This window comes from Haemaphysalis longicornis, unplaced genomic scaffold (genome assembly GCF_048455015.1).
Source record: "Haemaphysalis longicornis isolate Haplotype H1 unplaced genomic scaffold, Haemaphysalis longicornis Haplotype H1 scaffold_17, whole genome shotgun sequence".
Taxonomy (NCBI): domain Eukaryota; kingdom Metazoa; phylum Arthropoda; class Arachnida; order Ixodida; family Ixodidae; genus Haemaphysalis; species Haemaphysalis longicornis.
Window position 1 is genome coordinate 7984708 of NW_027526276.1, and position 20238 is coordinate 8004945.

General features: G+C 47.7%; 1 protein-coding gene across 6 annotated transcripts in view; it reads right to left on the reverse strand.

Annotated features, from left to right (window-relative positions):
- The window catches only part of LOC144166412 (uncharacterized), a 314257-nt gene that overhangs the window by 17990 nt on the left and 276029 nt on the right, over positions 1–20238 (reverse strand). The gene's annotated exons all lie outside the window — the stretch shown is intronic.

Below are 20238 nucleotides of genomic sequence, written 5' to 3' on the forward strand. Positions count from 1 at the left end.
ATCAAATCAGGCGGCGTTCACGCCATTCCCCATCGGCGTCAACACGACGTAGCTTACGCCAACTGTCGGTGCTTGTTTGCATCATCATGCGCGACTTCGCTTTACCTCTCATAGACGGCAGCACCATCCGCGTCAATAAAACTTTTTTTTGGCGTTGCTCCTGTGTTCGTTTGCTGGCGTCATTTCCGTGACGGATATGACGTCATCGAAATCTTGGTGTATCCGGGAATACAACACTTTCGTGTTAAAAAATTGGCTGGGGATACTCCCTAATGCGATATTTGGGCGCAGCACTAGTGCGCTGACTCAGCACTCACTCGTGGGTTTTCTCGACGGCAGCGGTGATGAGCCTCTGCGTCGGCGGCGCGAAGTGTGTCCGTAGAGAAAGAAAGACTAGTAAGGGACCCGATCTGCGTCTTAAGCGAACGCACATCATAGTCACGCGCACGCCCCCCTCATGTTTTAGCCAAGCGTCAGGCCGTCGAGCGCGTCGTGCGGGCACAGCATACTGCCCCCTCCCTTCCCTCACCGCACACTTTCAGAGAGCGTTTATCCGTGCTGCCACAGCGAACCGCCCTCCCCTCTCAATTTCGCAACACGCGCTTCCTTTGCTTTCTTTCATCGTTCGCTTTTGTAGCGTAAGCTACACTGGCCGAAATTCAGCAGTTTCGCGAGGCTCCTGGAGAGCCGTGCTGCACATGCGCGATGAGCAGTTACGTCACACGGCGCAAAGAACGTTGTTCGCTGCCCGGCGTCTCTCACACACCCCACGCGTCAGGCGTCTTCGCGGACCTCCGTTCCGAACGTGGCGGCCCAGTCCACTTGATAATCATGCGAGGGGTGGCCGCGTGTGCAACCGAGGACTGGTGCGTCGTAGCAACACCGGCGTGCGCCTGTGGAACCAGCTTAGCTCTGGGGCGTTTGGTGACGCTGCGTCTTAGCCGCTTCATATATATACACGTGTCACATGATGCCTACACTGTGTGTGTGTCTTTAAAGCAAGAGTAAACACCATAATCAACCTAATCCTAGACAACCAGAAAAGCTAAGAATAACCAGCTGGACCTAACTCGCCCTAGGTATATCCTGGCATAGCCGAGCTAAGACACTGCTAATTTTTTCTTTCCCTCGTCGGTCCAGGCCATCGTTGCCTCGGTCACGCGGACAACCGGCTCAGCCCAGAGACGGCCACCCAAAGGGTTGTGCCCTTAAACGGCGTAACGTTACATGCTTTCCGGTTCTACGCGAAATATGGCCACTGTCTGCAGGAAGACCTCATGTCTGCGTTTTTGCTACAAAACTTTGTCTCTGCGCTTGCGCCAGTGGCATTGTTGTCTCACAGGGTTGTCGCCTATTTTTGCTCCACAATCTCGCCGGCGAGCGATTAACGAGCACTCACAAGCACGCACCTGAAGCACTGCAGGTTGAGTTTGCCGTACCGCTTGCAATCGCGTGCATGCAAGCGGTACATGCATGCAGCGTTTGCATGCAGCGTCCGTGCCACAACACTGGCCTCCCGCCGCGGAAAGATACTGATTGCGCTAGGTTGCGCACTCTTTGCGTTGCTACCACGTTAGCTAGTGGGCGCCGTTAGGGTTTCTTTGGTAACCTAAGTGCTACAGTTTTGGTATTTCTCTTCGTGGGATACGTGACCAACGAACCACCAATGGCGAAGGGAGGGTGAAGTGGGAGGAAGAGGGGGAGGAAGCGGGAGAAAGGAAGAGGGTGGGAGGAAAAGGGGGAAGAGGAGGGTGAGGAAGAGTGGAGCTTGAGGGAAGAGTGGACGTGGAGGGGATAAGGGCGAACGTAAAGAGGCTGGAGAGGGAGGGGCGTTACGGGGCAGGGCAGTCAGTCGGTCAGTCGTAATGTGGCGCCGTTGCTTGCTATTTCGGCAAAGTGTATAAGCAATTGCGTTCCATTCTTTCGACACCGAGTGCTTTTTTGCTTCTGTGTGAAAAACAGAAACAGCTGTACAACCAATCATCTAAAACAACTTTCTCATACACTTTACGCACGCTTTGGAAGGCATGAACGCCGTGATCGTCCCCTTTTTGACCAACCCACGGCATCAATCTACCTCACTGTGCAAACAATAACCATCGAGCGCGAATGCTGCCTCTGTTGCGGTCCGAGGCCCATAACGACCATCTCTCAGCTCGAAAGATCGAAGGTCTCCGAACGATGAGCGGGGCCTAAAAGTTTAATGCCGAGTGGTTTGCCAATCACAGTCAGCGGCACGTGGAAGCAATATCGTCTCGGATCATTATGGTCCGTCGGTGGCCCGATTTCGCTGACGCAATAAATGGCATCCCAGAGCCGATTTTTGGTTCGCCCTCTTGTGCAAGCGGTTCCGATATTCGACAGCACGTATCACTTTACTGAAGCGAGACAATACACAATATATTCCTCCCTCTCTCTCTCTCTCTCTCTCTCTCTCTCTATCTATCTCTATCTCTCTCTCTCTCTCCCGCTTCCTCTCTCGCTCTCTCTCTCCCTCTCTCTCTCTATCTATTTATATCCCACCGTCATATCTCTTGGCTTTATGAATAGTCGCTAGGCTAGGCATGGCTTTATGAATAGTCGCTAGGAAAACACAAAGTCTGGGCGAGAAAGTAGGCGGTAAATCGTCGCCACTTCATCTGTTTTTTCTAATATTTCGTAATTGTTTAAAGTTTGCTTTGCAATTGCGCCACTGCCCTTGAAAAAGAGCAGAATTTTGATTTTTTTGTTTGTAGTTTGATTTGACGATCGTTTTTAACTACGAAATGTTTTTTTCTGATTTCAGTGATAACTAAACTCATCGAACCGGTTCGCGAACCGGTTCGGTACGTGATTTTATCGAACCGGAACTCAAACGGAACACAATGATTTCGCTTGAACCATGGCCGTAACCGAACCGGTATTTCTTTCAGTTCAACACACTGATATATATATATATATATATATATATATATATATATATATATATATATATATATATATATATATATATATATATATATATAAATATATATATATATAAATATATATATATATATATATATATATATCATTCACTTCACGGCCCGTTCTACTTTTTTCTGTCGCGAATAACTAGCGAAGCTCAAGCAACCTCTACGGACCACAGGGAGGCTGCAACTCTCACGACATTAATCTCAGTGCAGCGTAGCGCAACCATTTACACACCAGCGCCGTCGGCGCCGCCTTCCGAAACGGCAGTCGCATTAAAGAACGACGGGCTTTCGCAACGCTCTGACTCAAGAGCAGGCGTAAGAAGTAGACGTACGCTTCTCATAACGGCGACTTCTTCGAGGGCCACGAATCGGAAATGGGCGCATATGCCTGGCAGCTCGCGCGCTGCGTCGTGACGTCACGGGGCTGTGACGCCGACGTCGTCGATCAGCGCGGCGGTGCAGACAGGCGCCGCCTCTGGATCGCGGCCGAGGTCGCGTACGCGTGGAGATCGTGGCGCGGTGGCGGTCGCTGCGGTCGGAATGGAATTTCTGTGCGCCGCTGTTGAGCCCCGCATATGCGAGCAACTTATACAGGCGTGAGAAAAGATACGTGAGGAGTTCGCGTATTGCGAGTTCCCGCCGGTAGGGGGCGCAAACGCAACGGGTTCGTAGAGCAGGTTGCCTGCGAACTAAGAGTTTTGTGGGGAAGTATTCAGAAAATGATGGGGTATGCGTGGTCTGCGGAAAAGAAACAGAAACTATGCGGCACATCGTGCTAGAATGTGAGGGTATCCATCCAAATCTACATGAAGGGAATATTGGGCTGTCAGAAGCCCTAGGATTTAAGGGTATCACAGAGGAAGTTAACTTCAAGGCTGTCGAGGGGACGAAAAGAAGATTAGAATGCTGGTGGACGAAAAGCAGAGAGGGGAATATTGCCTAGGACAGTTACCACCTGTAACAGGAAAAAAAAAGTGTTTTGTGCCTAATAAGTTTTTTGTGCCTGCCCTAAGCAGCGCTAGTATTGAACCAAAAGTGTAAAACATAGGTATATTAGTCCTTTTTGGTCAGATGACATGTCATCACCCCGATACAAAGGGGAAACCAATAGAAATCATCAATCATCATCATCGTAGCCGCACAGTATTCAGGGGACCTTGCTCTGCAAAGGAATGGGCGGCATTTTGATCGACATCAAGGACGTCCGCTGCTTTGATCACCCTAATTAATTATTAAGATGCGTGGCTCGAATATTGCAAGCGCTGTACTCTGCTCCAAATCGTTGATGATTCGGCCCCATTATTTCATAAACAGATCGAAGTGCTCGCTAAACTGCTGCCGCATCCTTCATTAGTACGGCAGGAAGCATTTTTTTGCTGTGACGTGTCGAGGCGTACACACACTTGCCCTAGACAGACAGACTGCCCAAGATATACTAGCACGCCAGTTACACAAGCAACGCAACGTCCGACGGAGACTTTGCCGTCCCGTTAGCTACAAGTGACGCAGATCCTCAAATAGTACAGTAATAAAAAAGCAAACGGGATAAGGATCTAGCTTTTTTTCTCTTTACTATTTCATACAGCGGTTCGCGTTAAGTACGGCGACATGTGATAAGGTCCACGGTACGCATATACCCGCAAAAAAGCACTGACACCACTTCCGGCATTCATACACACCTCTTCAGGCCAATCATACACCCCATATTCGTGCAAATGGGGACGAATGCGGTGAGCGTTTTACGCGAAAAAAAACGTTTCTGTAACAAGCTTGACAAGAATCAGGAAACAGGGTTTAACGAAATCAAGACAAATACCCCTTCCCGCGGAACTCCACTCCGCGAGACTTTTCCAGCCTAGTTCTCCCCAACATACCGTATTTTTGCGATTCTAAGCACGCTCCTCTACCTTCGGGAAAAAAAAATTAGGAAAAAGGTTGCATGCCAGTCTAAGAACCCCCGTTTCTAAACAACTGTCGCAAGGTGTATTTCACACGAGTGTAAACGGGAACGAGTTGACGCTGTAGCCAAGTCACTCACCCAGTTTTCGATTACAAACCACTTCAACGGAACGGAAGACGACCTACTGGAGGATACGGAGAGCGGCGGCCAAAGAGGCCCAATGGACTCGAATGGTAGCGGTGGAGGCTGAGTATCAGACGTATGCGGTGGATTCCGTGTTTGTGTCTATTTTTTTTAATGTTTGCCAAATAAAATATTATTCCATGCACCCATCTCGTCGAGATACGGCCGTGCGAAAGAGTGGCCAGGGGGGGCGTTGTTTAGGTTTTTCGACACTAAGCACCCCCTTCACTTTCGGCATCGCCATCCTGGAAGACAAGGGGGGGCTAATAATCGAGTAAATGCGGTAATTCTGCCCATCTCCCTGCACCCACGGGATGAGAATGCTCTAACGTCCCGAACTTGCTTCCTTTATTGGTACCATTATCTCTCGATCTCTCGCAACTCCTTCCCAAGAGCAGTGGGAAGGCCATCTTCCACCTGCAAGATCAGCTGCAGTCTATCTCCCGGGCGCAGCTGCCTGAACAAACCCAGGACGTTCGGAACTAAGGGCTTCTCCAAAGCGAGCGAACGACTCTACGATCTTCTTCCGTTTTGTTGCGTATAAACTTTCATCCTTCCTCCATTCCCCCTCGTGTCATCGCCTTCGTGCGTTCGATACTTTAAAGTTGGGATACCTTCGATATTTTCGCCGGACTTTCAGAAATAGAGTGATGAACCAAGTCTTGCTTTAGGCTATGTTGAGACTACAGACGAAACAGCCATATCGTGCGCTGTGAACGGAAAAAAACGGCGTGTCACGCAGTGCGGTTGGCTGAGACGCGAAATGCCGCCATTACTTATAGTTATTACGATAGTTGCGGCAACAGTCTGAACCCGGCCTTACGCTTCAAGATTCCCCGACGTTAATGTGGACATGCTCGCGCCCTTCTTCTGTTTGACACCCCAAGGTTCTCGAACGAAACAGCCCGAAGTTGCGCCATAACCAATTTCGTATTTCCGGTCGCGACATGTCGTGGCCACCGCGAAGAGATGAGCCAGTGAGGTTAAGTGCCACGTCCAGACTTGTGCTCTAGAGCTTCTGCAACCCAATACCTTCTGAATACGTGACCACCGGTGGCACTCGAGAAATGGTTGCTGATGCATTTTCCGAAAACGCGGCCGGTAAGTTAAATCTCCTGAGGAGTAGCAGTTTTTGTAGTTACACTTACTCCTGTATTGTTTTGGCTTTCCTGTCTAAAAATAAACGTGAACACAACCCGGAGATACGGGACTCAGCAAAGCACGCAGGCAGTGCTTCTCTCCTCCCTCAAATGCTACCTTCTCTTGTGTGACTGGCTTCTCTCCGTTATCTTGATTACATTTCATATCATGGGTAGGTACGTTGTAGAGGGCGCAGGCTGTTAGCAAACAACGAAAACGAAATACTAAAGCCAAACGCAAAGTCGCATGCTCGTTACCAACCGGTCACCCGTTAGCGCTGTTTCTTGAATAAATTTTTTGCAAAATTTATTTGCGGTTTAGCACTTGTTATACCAGCTTGTTCGTAAAATCCCCCGTGTTACTTATCAGTAGTTTCTTCATTGATTTTTATAACATTGATGTGGAGTTTCTCTGAATACATGTTCTTCGCAATCTTACCAAACTCGGGGACCAAGCGAGCAGGCAACAATTTCCTGAAAGCCAAGCGTTACCGGCGATACCAAACGCCTGACAAATAATGTTTTCTATTCTGTTTAACTGCAAATTTAACTCACTCAAGCTAACAGTGATGCGCTCGGCTGTTGGCGCGAGGGAACCACGCGCGATGCCGCAAATGTCTCGCAGGCTTTGCGTAAGTGGCCGAAGCTAGGGCAGCGTAATGCAATTAGGAATTCGATGGACCAAGTTGAGCCGCCCTGACAGACGCATCGCATTTTCGTGCTAAGCGAAATTGCCTCCACTTAGGCAACGGTGATCTGTTTCAAATACGAGCATGTAATACCGAACGACTACAATTCTTCACGGGTCAGAATCAATTCAGCTGTTAAATGTGTTACCCCATGCAATGGCAAGGTTTTTGCATATGGGATATCGCGAACCCTTTCCTTTTTTTTTTTTTTGCTTTGCGGTTCACTACAGTTTAATGTATATTATTGCGTTTTTTTTTTCTCCCAGGATTTACCGAAGATTTTGTATATACCAGGACAGAAATGAAACCGTAGAAGCTTTTGAGAAATTTGCAGACACAACAGTTGCGAACCATAGCATTTGTAGCTCGACAGACAACTGCTGTCAAATGGAGATCTTACCTTGGATCTTCGATTTCTTTTTTTTGTGAACTCGCAGGTACGCAGCGCACTGAATTCTCATACGTGTCGGCTAACTACGCAAAAAATGTCCACCTATTTAAAATGCCCCACCTACACCGCTTATTTGTTGCCTCCTCCACCGTCCCTTTGACAAGCACTGATTCTTCCTCGCCATCCACTGCCCGGAGTGATGATCGGAGCAATTCCATAGAGCGCTTGTAGCGGAGTATGTCACGCGCTCTTGCGCGTACAGCCAATAAAGAGTTACAGATAGCGTACACCGAATCAATGACGCACTTGTTCACGAGTGGGGTGCTTTTCCATCAGTAAAAAAAGGAGCGATAAAGAAGATTAGTGCTCCCGCTTCTAAAACGGGAAGCTTTTGAGAGCGCCGCTCTGAAGCAGACGACCCTGTCGCCTGCTTCAACGGCGGCCGAACTAAAGCAGTAGCAGACGACGCTCGCCCCGATAACGAACAATGGACGGACGGCCGGGAGATACGCGCGAACAGTATTGACTCTTCCTGGGGACGTCATTTGACTGCGCTTGACGTCAACGTTCACCTCGAGCAGAGGGGGATTCAGATGATGCAAGCGCAGCGCTCTTCCGCGCACTCAAAGTGGGGGGTTGGAAGAAACGAACACGAAAAAAGGTCGACACCGGCAATTGCCTTCGACGACAGACGACTGCCTTCAGCAGACAACGACGACTGATTCCGCCCGTAGCAAGGCTTCCAGGCGGCGTCGAAACTCTAAAGGGAGAGAGAGAAAACAAAGAGCTTGGATTGTTTATTCGGCCCCCGAATGCACAAGGCTCGTGTTTACAGCGAAGGGAGTTGTAAAACGAAGCGTAGGGAGCCAGTGAGCAGCGGCGTGTTATTGTTGCACGGAAGAGGGACGGCCGGTAAAAAAAGGAACCCACGGTCCGTAAAACAATGGGCCCCGTCGTATAACCAGCCTCCGTAAACCGTGCTGTAGGAAAGCGAGCCAAGAAGCCAAATGCGCGTGTGCCGTGTAGTTTGCTTCTGCGACGACAGCTCTCGACAAGCCCTTGAGAGGCGTTTCTTTCGTTTTTTTTTATTTTGTTTTTGTCCCAAGTTGATTTACTTCTCTCTACAACAACGGAACGTGTCGTAACAGTTGTTGCCGTCGGGCTAAAGATTGACGAGTCAAGCAGAGTGAGAGTGTATACGAATATCCCGAGTATCTGTAACGTTCAGTACGGAGAAGTAAAGAGCACACTGACTAAACTGCTTCCTCGTTAGGGTCCGAGAAAGCGCTGTGCCGAGCGCGCCCGTTTTATTAGCAATAACATTTACGGCGGGTTAAATCAAAATGGCGTTGCTTCAGTTGGCTTGCCAGGAAGCAACTGCGCTGGAAAGCGCACGTCACAAGTGCCCGTATTGCCTTGAAGTCCGTGAAAAAAAAACAGTGTTCTTGCGCAATCAGGGCAAAACATTTTCACTGCGTAACAACGGGTTATGTCGGTTGAGCGGAGGCGAGACACAAATAGTGCTAAGCCGGAGCATGTCATAACGTCGTAAGAACGAAGCTTGCGCAACTTCTGTGAAAATCCCTACTCAGTGCAGCGCGGTGTTGCAGAGCCTAATTTTCCCTAAATTCCCTATTTGGAGTCAACATTTCCGAGGAACCACAAATTGCAAAAACACCCGCCGATATACGGCACCAGGTCCTATACACGTCTCGTGCAAATGTAACTATGACTGAACGTTTCATTTCTCCTTCTCCCTTCCCTGCACGTGCCGTTCTGTTGAAATAAAGTTTTTCTTGTTTTTGTTTTTGCATTTTTGCCCCGTGTGACTCTTAGGCTGTGCCGTTCTCCCTGGCCTGGGATGCCTTGCATTTGCTATCACTTGCCCGTGTTGCTAAAACCAAATGGAAATTCGCAGCCGTCAAATGTTAAACCACAAAGGCTGGGCCTCGTACCCTTGATACGATACCCTTTCGTACCGAAGTGACTGCGCATCTAAGCGCTTCCTTTAACATCATCGCGAGCGCTCTAGTCATAACGAGCGCACACGCTACAAATTTCCGGAAGCAATTCGATTAGCCGGCCTTGAATAGCTGCTTGCACGCAGGCGATTTGTTGCTGATCTCGACGTGCGCGTGCCCACATTCGAATATGTACACATTTCCCTCCGCTGGGGCCGTACTATTTATGGCAACGTTTTGAAAGCACACGACCCAGTCGCACAGAGCAGGCCTTGCCTGTTGCGTAGGCGCCCGCACACATATAGTATGTCCTACGCATAAACGCCCGTACGCAAGCTGTTTTCGCCACAACATCTGTTGCAGTATTTCGGTTGCTCCCTTCCTCTCTGTATAGACACACGTATATCAAAAGGAAGACCGGTCTGCTGCTACCTGCGCCGAAAGTAAAAGTCGTTTCCGTTCGCGTGCAAGCGCGGGAAGCTTTGTTCGCTCGCAGCTGTGCTAACGATGACGTCATCACGCTGGCCTGAATACGACCGCCGCCTGCGTAGTATAGTTTAACCTCCCGTCCGTGAACGCACGAACGAGCAGCGACCGAATAGTGATGATTCTGGGAAACCACGCCACGTCGAAAACAGCAGAACAGCTCGCCTCCGTGCAAGCCTTTTTGAGCGGCCCAAACAGCGAAATTGGTAGAATAACCAGCATTGAGTAACCAGCGCTATCATTGCAGTGGTGTCTACAAAACTGGGATTCATCTTTACTGCCGACAATGCGGAAATACCAGCCCAGGCGCTCAATTATTTTTCCGTGTGCTTCGATTTCAAACATTATTGCCCAGAGAGTAACGGTTCATGGCTTGTCTGTCACTCGAAGAACCCTTTCCTAAACCCGAAAATCAGCACACGGCGTCCGCTGAAGCATATTCGCTAATAACTGTGCGGGAATAATTGCCGCATTATTGCAATCACGAAGTACTCGGTTGCCAGTCGTGAAAGAAGTGCGGTGCACGCAGGAAAGCTGCTCCATTACTGGAAGCGATGCCCTGAACGCTCGCTGGTAATGGCTTGAAGGGCAGGTGTAGCGAAACTGATTGATGATTTAGCTGCACCTGGACCATGAGGAGAGCCGTAGTGGAGGGCTCCGGATTAACTTTGACCACCTGGGGATCTTTGACGTGCACCGAAAGACTGACACACGGGCGTTTTCGCTTTTCGCCTCCATCAGAAAAGCGGTGAACACATCTAGGAATCGGACCCGCGATGTCCTTGGGCTCAGCAGCACAGCGCCTTAGCCGCCATGGCAGGTGTAACAAAGTTGCTTTCGCTGCCGGTGGCGATCGGTGAAATTGTAACTGATTTACATTGTTGAGGTGAACAACGCAGATCACCTTGTTTTCGCTATCAACACTCATGATGACATATAAGTATTGTTATCTCCGCGAGTCACAGTTGGAACGAGTAATGCTCGTCTGTAAGGATAGGCAGATGTATCACTGATGACATTTTACAATTGCGTTAACACCGGCCTCTGCACGACGAGAAATTGTTAATGCGTCGGAATAAAATGAAATGCGCAGATGAGGGCAGGCTCAATAGCAATGACCCACGAAGGCCCTATAGACGTAAACAACAAGGAACGGAAAGGTTAAAAAAAGATTGGTAAATAAACACGGCGCGCATATACAAGCGCTAATGCATGCCCGGTAAGCCAGAGGAAGAGCACAGAGACGCATCACACAGTGACGATCCTGAACGACTCGTGAGGCCACGACAAAGACGTGCTTGAGTACATAGTCAAACGGCGAAGTCCGCACATCAAGTACGCGCATATTACCCAGTGACGCCAATCAGTTTGAAATGCCCTATATGTAACCAAGCAGCCGAATTCCAATGTTACCAACACAGTTCCACGTTGGCAGTCAACATGTGACAGTACTGAAGTTGTGGGTTCCTGTTACTGTGCTAACGAGAGCCAGAATAAATAGTACCCCAATTGGACGAATCGGGCGACTTATAAATTTATAAAGTTCGGAGGAAAATTCATATCCCAGTGCAACGAAGTTGCACAGAATAGCTTCCATAAGTCAGCACTGCGGCGATGCTTATAGCAGTTCATCTACCCGGTATCTGGTTTTTAATTAACGTGTTCAAATACACCACCGTAAAAAATGAGGCAGAGAGCTCCCACTAGGTGTATTGGACTCCAGCGTTCTGGTTCAGGGTTTGCGACTAAACACCTGGCTGCTCTGTTCGTAGTATAGCATCCTGCGTGCGTATGTGCGCGCGGGAACAAAAAGTTTGTGTGCTCTTTCTCTCTCTCACAGTCGCCCAGATAGCCGAATTGGTAAGGCATTCGACATGTAATCGAAAGGCGTGGGTTCGGTCCCCACTCTGGGCGCGTGTTTTTCTTTCTTTCTTCTGTATATTTAAAAAAAATGTTTGCTTAATTAACCGTAGTAAAAAAGAAAAGAGCCCAACCACACCCCTATGCCTCCTTTGGCACTGTAGACTGCCGACCTATATTTCTGCATATATATATATATACATATATATACATATATATATATATACATATATATATATATATATATATATATATATATATATATATATATATATATATATATATATATATATATATATATATATATATATATATATATATATATATATATATATATATATATATATATAGGAAATGAGGGGCTCGTTGAAAATAACACAGAAATAAGGGTTGGCAGTCGAGAAAACCTCGGAAAGCAAAGGGGAGGATGTGGTAGATCATTGAAACAGATTAAGAATTTGGAAAGAAAGAAAGAAAGTGAAGAAAAAATGCCCGCCAGGTGGGATCCGAACCCACGTGGGTTCGGATCCCACCTGGCGGGCATTTTTTCTTCACTTTCTTTCTTTCTTTCCAAATTCTTAATCTGTTTCAATGATCTACCACATCCTCCCCTTTGCTTTCCGAGGTTTTCTCGACTGCCAACCCTTATTTCTGTGTTATATATATATATATATATATATATATATATATATATATATATATATATATATATAAATCTAGAGAAAGATAAACTCACAAAGCGCGCAGAAATAGTATAAGTAAAGAGTCGGTTACACAGCAACAACAATAACAAACAATGTTTACTTACGTAGCGGCAACGGGACTTGCCTTCATCAGAGTAAAGTTACATGATTTTGCTGTGTAACTTTACTCTGATGAAGGCAAGTCCCGTTGCCGCTACGTAAGTAAACATTGTTTGTTATTGTTCTTGCTGTGTATCCGACTCTTTTTGTTTATACTATATATATATATAAATATATATATATATATATATATATATATATATATATATATATATATATATATATATATATATATATATATATTTATATATATATATATATATATATCGCTGTGAGTGAGAAAACACTATATAGTAACGCCAATTGGTCTTTCGCGGTGCGAGGGGGCATTAACGTCCTGACTGTCCCTCACTGTCGCGGGTTTACTGTCTGATTCGGGTTCCGACCGCCGACGTCGGTAGGCAGGCTGTTTACCAGCGCAAGCCCCGAGCCGAATCGGCGAGACGAGTAATCTGGTCGAATTGGTGCACCGCACTTTTCTTGCCACAGACCGGCCGCCGCGCGCTTGACGCCGCCGGCCTAATCCACCCCCACCGCCGCACGAAAACGGAATGCCTGCCGTAACAACCGGAGAGAAAAGAAAACAAAGAAAAAGCGGACGGCGCGGTTCTGCAGCCTCCGATGAAGGAGAGGAAAGCGGATTATACATCCGCTCCTCGTCGGGTCTGGGCGCAGCGCACTCGTTTACCGGCGTCGAGCCCCCGCATTTAATCCGTCCTCTACCGCAGGTGACTACTCGGCGGCGTAGGCTTGTGGAGTAAAGTCTACGAGGAGCAAGAGCGATGTAAGAACCTTAAAAAATGCCCGACTCACTCAAAGGCGCCCCAACCGTTTTGCGCGCCGCCTTTGGATAACAAGGAGAACCTTGCCATTATTTTCTGGAGGAGCAGCAAACGAGGGATTTTAAACAGACTTAGTGAGCGAGCGAGCGAGCGAGCGAACGAACGAACGAACGAACGAACGAACGAACAGACTTAGTGAGCGAGCGAGCGAACGAACCAACGAACGAACGAACGAACGAACGAACGAACGAACGAACGAACGAACGAACAAACAAACAAACTTAAACAAACAAACCGACGAGATTTCCATGGGCTCCCCGAAACGCCGAAAGTCTGAAATCTATACAACTGCACGTGCTCACTGCCACCTCAGCTAAACGTAAATGACTACAAAAGTTTAAGAACGGCATCCGAATCACGATTTTTGAGTGGAGTTCGAAAGGTCGTTGGGTAATTGTTAATGGACGCCAATACTTTTATCTCGTCGTATTCTGTCTTCACATCTGTATTAGGTTTTAGCATTGGTCAGCCTCCTACAGAATGAATATCGCTGTCAAAAACCAAATCTGACCCTTCACTACGCCTTTGTTTCGACGAGCCCTGTAGTAGAAGGTTCAGAATAGTTTTTAAATTCCCGCGCTGAGAAAAGGGTAAGTAATAAGTAACAAATATTCCACAAGCGTCAATCGTTGACCCTGTGGCTTCCCAACACATAAAAACCCAGGGAAGATTGCACTCACGCGCAAGACTTGCATGGCGAAGTTGTGGCAGGTGAGCATTGCCGCACACATGGTTAAGCTTCAGTATCATTGTTTATTCGGACGGTTGCAGCGCCAGTGATCATCGCCATATGCATCGAAGGGGACGTCGTCTACTTCCAGGCGAATCGGGGATGCCGAGTGATCCTCACTATTGTAGGCTTCCACGAGCTCTTCGTCATCGACTCGAGGCAGCGGTGGCGGGATGTACAAGTCGCTCGGGAAGAATTGGCGCACTCCTTACATCTGCGGTGACGACTCCGGCCAAGTCATGAAGAGTTAGCAATACGACTTTATTCGCAGGCCACGATGAAGTTTTCCCAATCCAATCCTATCCAATTATCCATAATGTCTTCTACGGAATGCGGCGGCTGCGGTGACGTCTCCCAAGCAGGGTGTCCCTTAAACTTTAGCATTAGCGCTGGTACTTTGTTTCTGTTACATACGCGGTAGCCCTTGACGACAGCGCGGGTGTTTTTTTTTTTTCTTTTTTGTCATAAAGCCGAGCCCGCTGGGCGCTTGGCGCGCGGCACGCGCTCACGGGCGCTCAGCATTTTGTTAGTACTTTATCCTGCAACGGAGAACTTATGGCCAGTAACAACAGCTCCTTTGTTAAAAGTATAGCTCTCGATACACGCAGGTGCTTGTCGCGATGGCACGTGACGTCACGCCCTTGGCAGCGCTAGGCAGCGTCATTGCATTGATTGATTGTAGGGTTTAACGCGCCGACGCAACGCCGGCGATGAGGCACGGCGTATATAGTCGACGGCTCCGGATTAATTTTGACTACATGAGGATCTTTAAAAAGGCAGCGCCATTGCAGAGCGCCACCATCAATCTCCTATCTAGCCCATGAAACAAATTCCTGTTCCCTTGTGTAGTGAAAGCAAAATAAATGAAAATGGGAACACGATTGTGCTGACCAGTGGGTGACAGAACGGGAGATGGGCAGATAAAAGATAGTGGCATATCAAGAAGCGTCGTACGGCGAAGGGTGACGTTTCAGCGCACGTGAGTGCGGCAGACAACCAACGATACCGCGAAAGATTATATCGATAGCAACGGAATAAAATTGTCGTTTGACAAAATCGTATCAGTGCTTCATTTCTGCTCATTCGTAAGCGGCCACAGCCTCAGCTGCCACTCAAATCCCGATTAGTAATGGCCTTTGAATATTCTAGCAAATTCACTATATACCCATGTCACACGGGCACTTTCAATAGCGATTGAAGTGAATCGCGATCGAGTTTTCGAGCGCGCTGGACGAACTGCCGCTGCTACACGGCACGTTTCAAGCGATCGAGAAGTTGCACGGGTTGCAATTGTGTCCTCCAGATGGCGCTAACAATATACTTGCAGCCGGCGTCTGCTGACTTCGCGCGGTCGTAGGTATACGTAACTATGTAAATATTACCCCACGCTTATCTGGGTCAAGTTATTTGACACAATTTGTGGCGTTTGTTGAAGTTTTCACATTGTGTGCCATTACTGAGCGGGGACGAGAGTATCGCCGCTTTCGTTCGATCGCGCTGGAAGCCTCGATCGCGCTTGAGAAACCAGGGGTGGTGTTCTCGTAACTGTCCCTTTTGAAAACGTCCCTTTTGAGTCCCTTTCATCGTGACGTACTTCCGGTTAAGCAGTGGGCGTTGGCAGTAGGTTTGTTGCACTTGCGTTACGTCACTTCCGGATGTTTGCTTTTAGCCAATCAAGGCTCGCCAAAAGGGACGCTTTTGAAAGGGACGCAAAAGGGACAAAACTCGAGAATACCGCCCCAGGATTGAGTTCGAGCGGGATCGAGCTCGATCGCGATTGAAACTGCCGTGTAGCAGGAGCCCGATCCGGATTGAGCTCGATCCGGATCGACTCAATCGCGATTGAAAGTGCCCGTGTGACAGGGGTATTACCATCTAAAACGCCTAATCTTTTCGAGCTGGCCAGTCTGAATTTCGGTTACAACATAACGAGGATTCTGAAGCTGGATGATCGTGTTTACAATACATACGTTCAGCAGCAATGCATTATACTTTCCCATTCATCGTTCCCTTGTACGGAAACTCAACTGATGCGTAGTTGCCTAAACTTTGCGCAATTTCATTGTCAAGCGATGTCATTGACGGCGGCGCGTATGGTGCTCACCCACGTGGAATGAGAAAAAAAGGCAACATCACGTCACAGTGTCTCGCCATTCAAACGCGGTATTTAGTTTTCATTCATGGTGTAGAGCCGATTCTTACTGTACATCGAAAGCAGCGTCCCAACCATGGTGGCGGTACGGTAAATACTTCACAAATTACCCGCATCTTATTTTTTTATCCCTACTGCGGCAACAGAGGGTAACAGAGGTAACAGAGGTAACAGAGGTAACAGAGGTAACAGAGGTAAGAGAGGTTTAAGGGTAACAGAGTGGATCCCTAGAGAAGGCAAGCGTTGCAGGGGGCGGCAGAAAGTTAGATGGGCAGATGAGATCAAGAAGTTTGCGGGGATAAATTGGTCACAGTTGGCACAGAACCGAGGTAATTGGAGAATAATGGGAGAGGCCTTTGCCCTGCAGTGGGCGTAGATAGGCTGGTGGTGATGATGATGATGATGATGACTGCGGCAACGCTGAAAAAAAAATAACAATGGAGCCAACTGCGGCGCTAAACACGCTTGGGCGATGAAAGAGCCACTGCTGCATTCTGTAGGACAAAAGCCCTGCAGGCCGATCGGCGTTATCGCTGCATAGACGTTACCGCACTACCGAACGCTCATCAATGTGAATTACGTAAAGTCGCACAATGACCTCGTTACTGCGCGCTAGTACGTACAAACCCCTTGGCGACCCTTTAAAAGAAGGGTGTTTTTAGGGGATAAGGCCCTTAGAGGCTCGGTCTGTCGGCGTCTCCTGTCGTCGTCTCGAGTAGTCACGGTACTAAAACGCCGGCACACTCGTTTTCCAACACCTTGCGCTAGAACGCTTGGTGCTTCAGAGAACTTAGGCTTTTACAGCAAAGCTGTATACCTTTACCCCCCCTCCCCCCTAACGGCTTTATCACGGTGGGCAAAAATGCCGAGGCACGAAGAATACAGTTATACACTGCAAGTTGCGCCCCTCCCGAGGTTTCACGTTAGTATAGATGGCCTGGGATTTTTTTTTTAGTCATGATCGTCAAAACACGCCACTCGTCGTTGAAATATTCCCGTGCGTGAGTGGCGCGAACTTTCTTTCTTTATTTATTTATTTATTTATTTATTTATTTATTTATTTATTTATTTATTTATTTATTTATTTATTTATTTATTTATTTATTTATTTATTTATTTATTTATTTATTTATTTATTTATTTATTTATTTATTTATTTATTTATTTATTTATTTATTTATTTATTTATTTATTTATTTATTTATTTATTTATTTCGTGATATACTCAATCCCATTGGCGATGCCCTAACTGGAGAGGCAACGTTGAATTACCGAGTAATGCATAAAAGCTCGACAATAATTAACAGCATACTAAATCCGAGGTTTAGTATTAAAGCAGGTATTGAAAACGGACGCGGAAAAATCAAACAAATTATAGATCACTAAAACAAACCAATAAAACCTGGAGGAGAACAGGAGGTAGGTGAGAGTTTACACGTTCAGATGAAATACGAAGCCCTTGGCCCCAAGACAAAGCAGTGAAATCGGAGACAGATCGCGGATGTGGTGGTACTTCACTCGGGCACCCCCGGGGACTTTACTCGTCCGTTCGTACACTATCCATCACCGACGTCAGCGGACGCGCTATCGGGGTTTTCCAGAGCATCCACCTCCCCCCCTACACAGTTTAGCGAAGAAGGCGGGCGGAGAATCGCCGCGCGTGGCAATTGTTTGCGAAACAACACCGCAACGATGGCTGACTGGCCTTAACAAAGGCAGCCAGCCGATAAAAGCCTCCAGCGGCCGTCACAAGGGCCAGGTCGGGCTTTGCTGGATTAGAAGCGGCTGCCGAGACGCTCCTAATCGAACGTCGTTAACGATAAGACGAGCGCAGTTCAAAGTGGAAGGCCGAGGGTAGAGCGGCCGTCCTGTCGAGGATTGCGACAGACGGCCTTTATTCAAATACTTGGCAGAAATTGTGTGCGGCGTGAAAAAAAAAAAGCTATTCGAATGAAGCAAGCAGGTCGTCGCCACGTCGTTAAAACCGAGTACGACGGCAGCCAAAGAAGTCGCCGCCCGGCTGTCTTTGGCGAATGTATGGGAGCTTTCTGCGCGCGTATGGCGAATATTAATTAGAATATGAGGATTCCAGTTTGTAGATACGTGGAAATCGCATTCGGTTGTCTACACACACGCCCACACGTGCACGCACACGCACGCACGCACGCAAAAGTGTGCACACGTGCGCACATGTGCGTGAGTGCGTGCGGGCTTGCGTGTGTCTGTGTGTGTATGTGTCTGCAAGTGAGTGAGTGAGTGAGTGGCATGTGAGTGCGTGTGTGTGTGCGTGTGCTTGTGTGAAGCAAGTGAATGGAGGGATTCACAAAGAATTCATGTTGCCAATTTGCAGCGTGCTTACGTATTCAGCATGGCTTCAGACAACGTGCTAACGGACTTGAACGAATATATCAGCTGGAATATAATAATAAGTGTCGCATCCACCAGAGTACAAAAGAAATTATTCAGAAACCACACTTTTTGACGCTTTTAGCACCGTCCTGATACTTCTCAGACTGGAGCAGAGGCCGATCTGTTCTTTTTCATCTTTTCTGAGTGCTACAGGTGCCTCCATCCATCAATTCAATATGAACGCATCAAATCGGTACATCGGAAATTCACAGGAAGTACGAATAATAATGGACAGTTTAAGGCGACCTGTGGGTCGTGTGTAAGATGGGAACCACCCAGCAAACAAAATCTACATTCAATACCATAGGCAGCGTAGGTAACAAGGATCGTGCCCAAGCCGCCTTCAGGGGATCATACGCACCATTTGCGAACACCCGCAGCGAGGAGGTAGCGTTAAATCCAAACGTGTGGTCAGGCGTTGTTATATGCTCGAAGCTGCTGTTGGATTGGGAGAGGCGGAAGGTGGTTTTCGACAGTTCTACGCTATACTAGGGAACAAGTTAAAAATGGCAGTAGCTCATGTACGGTATTACACCGCCTAATATACTCAGCGACGGACCCGTCAGTCAACGAGCGTGCCCAATTTTGAAAGGAGGTTGCTATGAATGCGTGATATTGTCGCCTTCTCTCACGTAGTTCTTTCTTAGTGTCGCTGCAGTAGTTTACAAGCGTGTGAAGTACAAAAAAGCACGGAAACGGCTCGTGTCATGATCACAATATTCAAAGTAACGCACTACTTGCGGCGCGCGGAGTAACATCCGGCTGCGCTGACGAGGCACAGCGGTAACATCCGTTGCCGTTCTTAAGTTATAGCCAAGTACTGTATAACACGCAAACCTACCAGAATACGCTTGCAAGGTCAACGCCACCTATGATGGATGACTCACTCAAAGTGAAAGTTCGCACTAAACCTCACTAGCTTTTAGTGTGCTCCGGAAGTTCTTGCAAGTTTTGCAGAGCCTCCACTGGCTGAGTTTTGTTTTCGGCAGTTGGCTTACAAACGGAGTTCTGCTGAATTGAATAACGTTTTGCTATCATGCGCGATAATGTAGTCGTTAAGGTCAAACATTGTACAGCTGTCTTAAGGTTCTTGTACACGACAGCACGTCTTCCGGACTGAAGCTGGGCTCTAGCAGCCGCCGTACTTGAAATGGGGAAGCGAATTTTAAAACTTTAACAACCTCGTTACGAATCAGCTACTCCTAAGGGAAGCGTGAAATTTGCCGCTGTCGTCGATAACATTGGTGGAAAAACACGTTGTATCTGGTTTGAACAAAACATGCACTCGAACTTGCGTTGAAGGTGATAAAATCGGCTTCGCAGAACTTTTCTAGCGCAGTCAATTCCAGAGGGAGAGGTGTTCTGGAATATGTGCAACATGTAAGAAAAACAAAAAAATATGGCTGCGTATCTGCTCCTTTCGCTGCAAATGACGTCAAAAGGTGATAGTCTTCGTAGACATTTGCCAAAGAAATGCCCCCCTTTGCTTTTCCGCTCACTTCTCATGCTGTTCCGTCGCCCTCATCATTAGGTAAGCACACTAAATGTTTGCTGAAGGCGATTTGAATTTACCGCGCTCCACTGCTACAGGTTGGGTTCCTCGGTGCCAGCGCTGCGTGAATCGAGGTGGCCGACTTCAAGGTTTATAAAACCGCGTTGTCGTGCTCCACGTGCGTTCCAAGCAGAACGTGGACTCTAGCTAGTGGAACATTTCGTTGCTCTTGCCGTGTGTTTTCTCA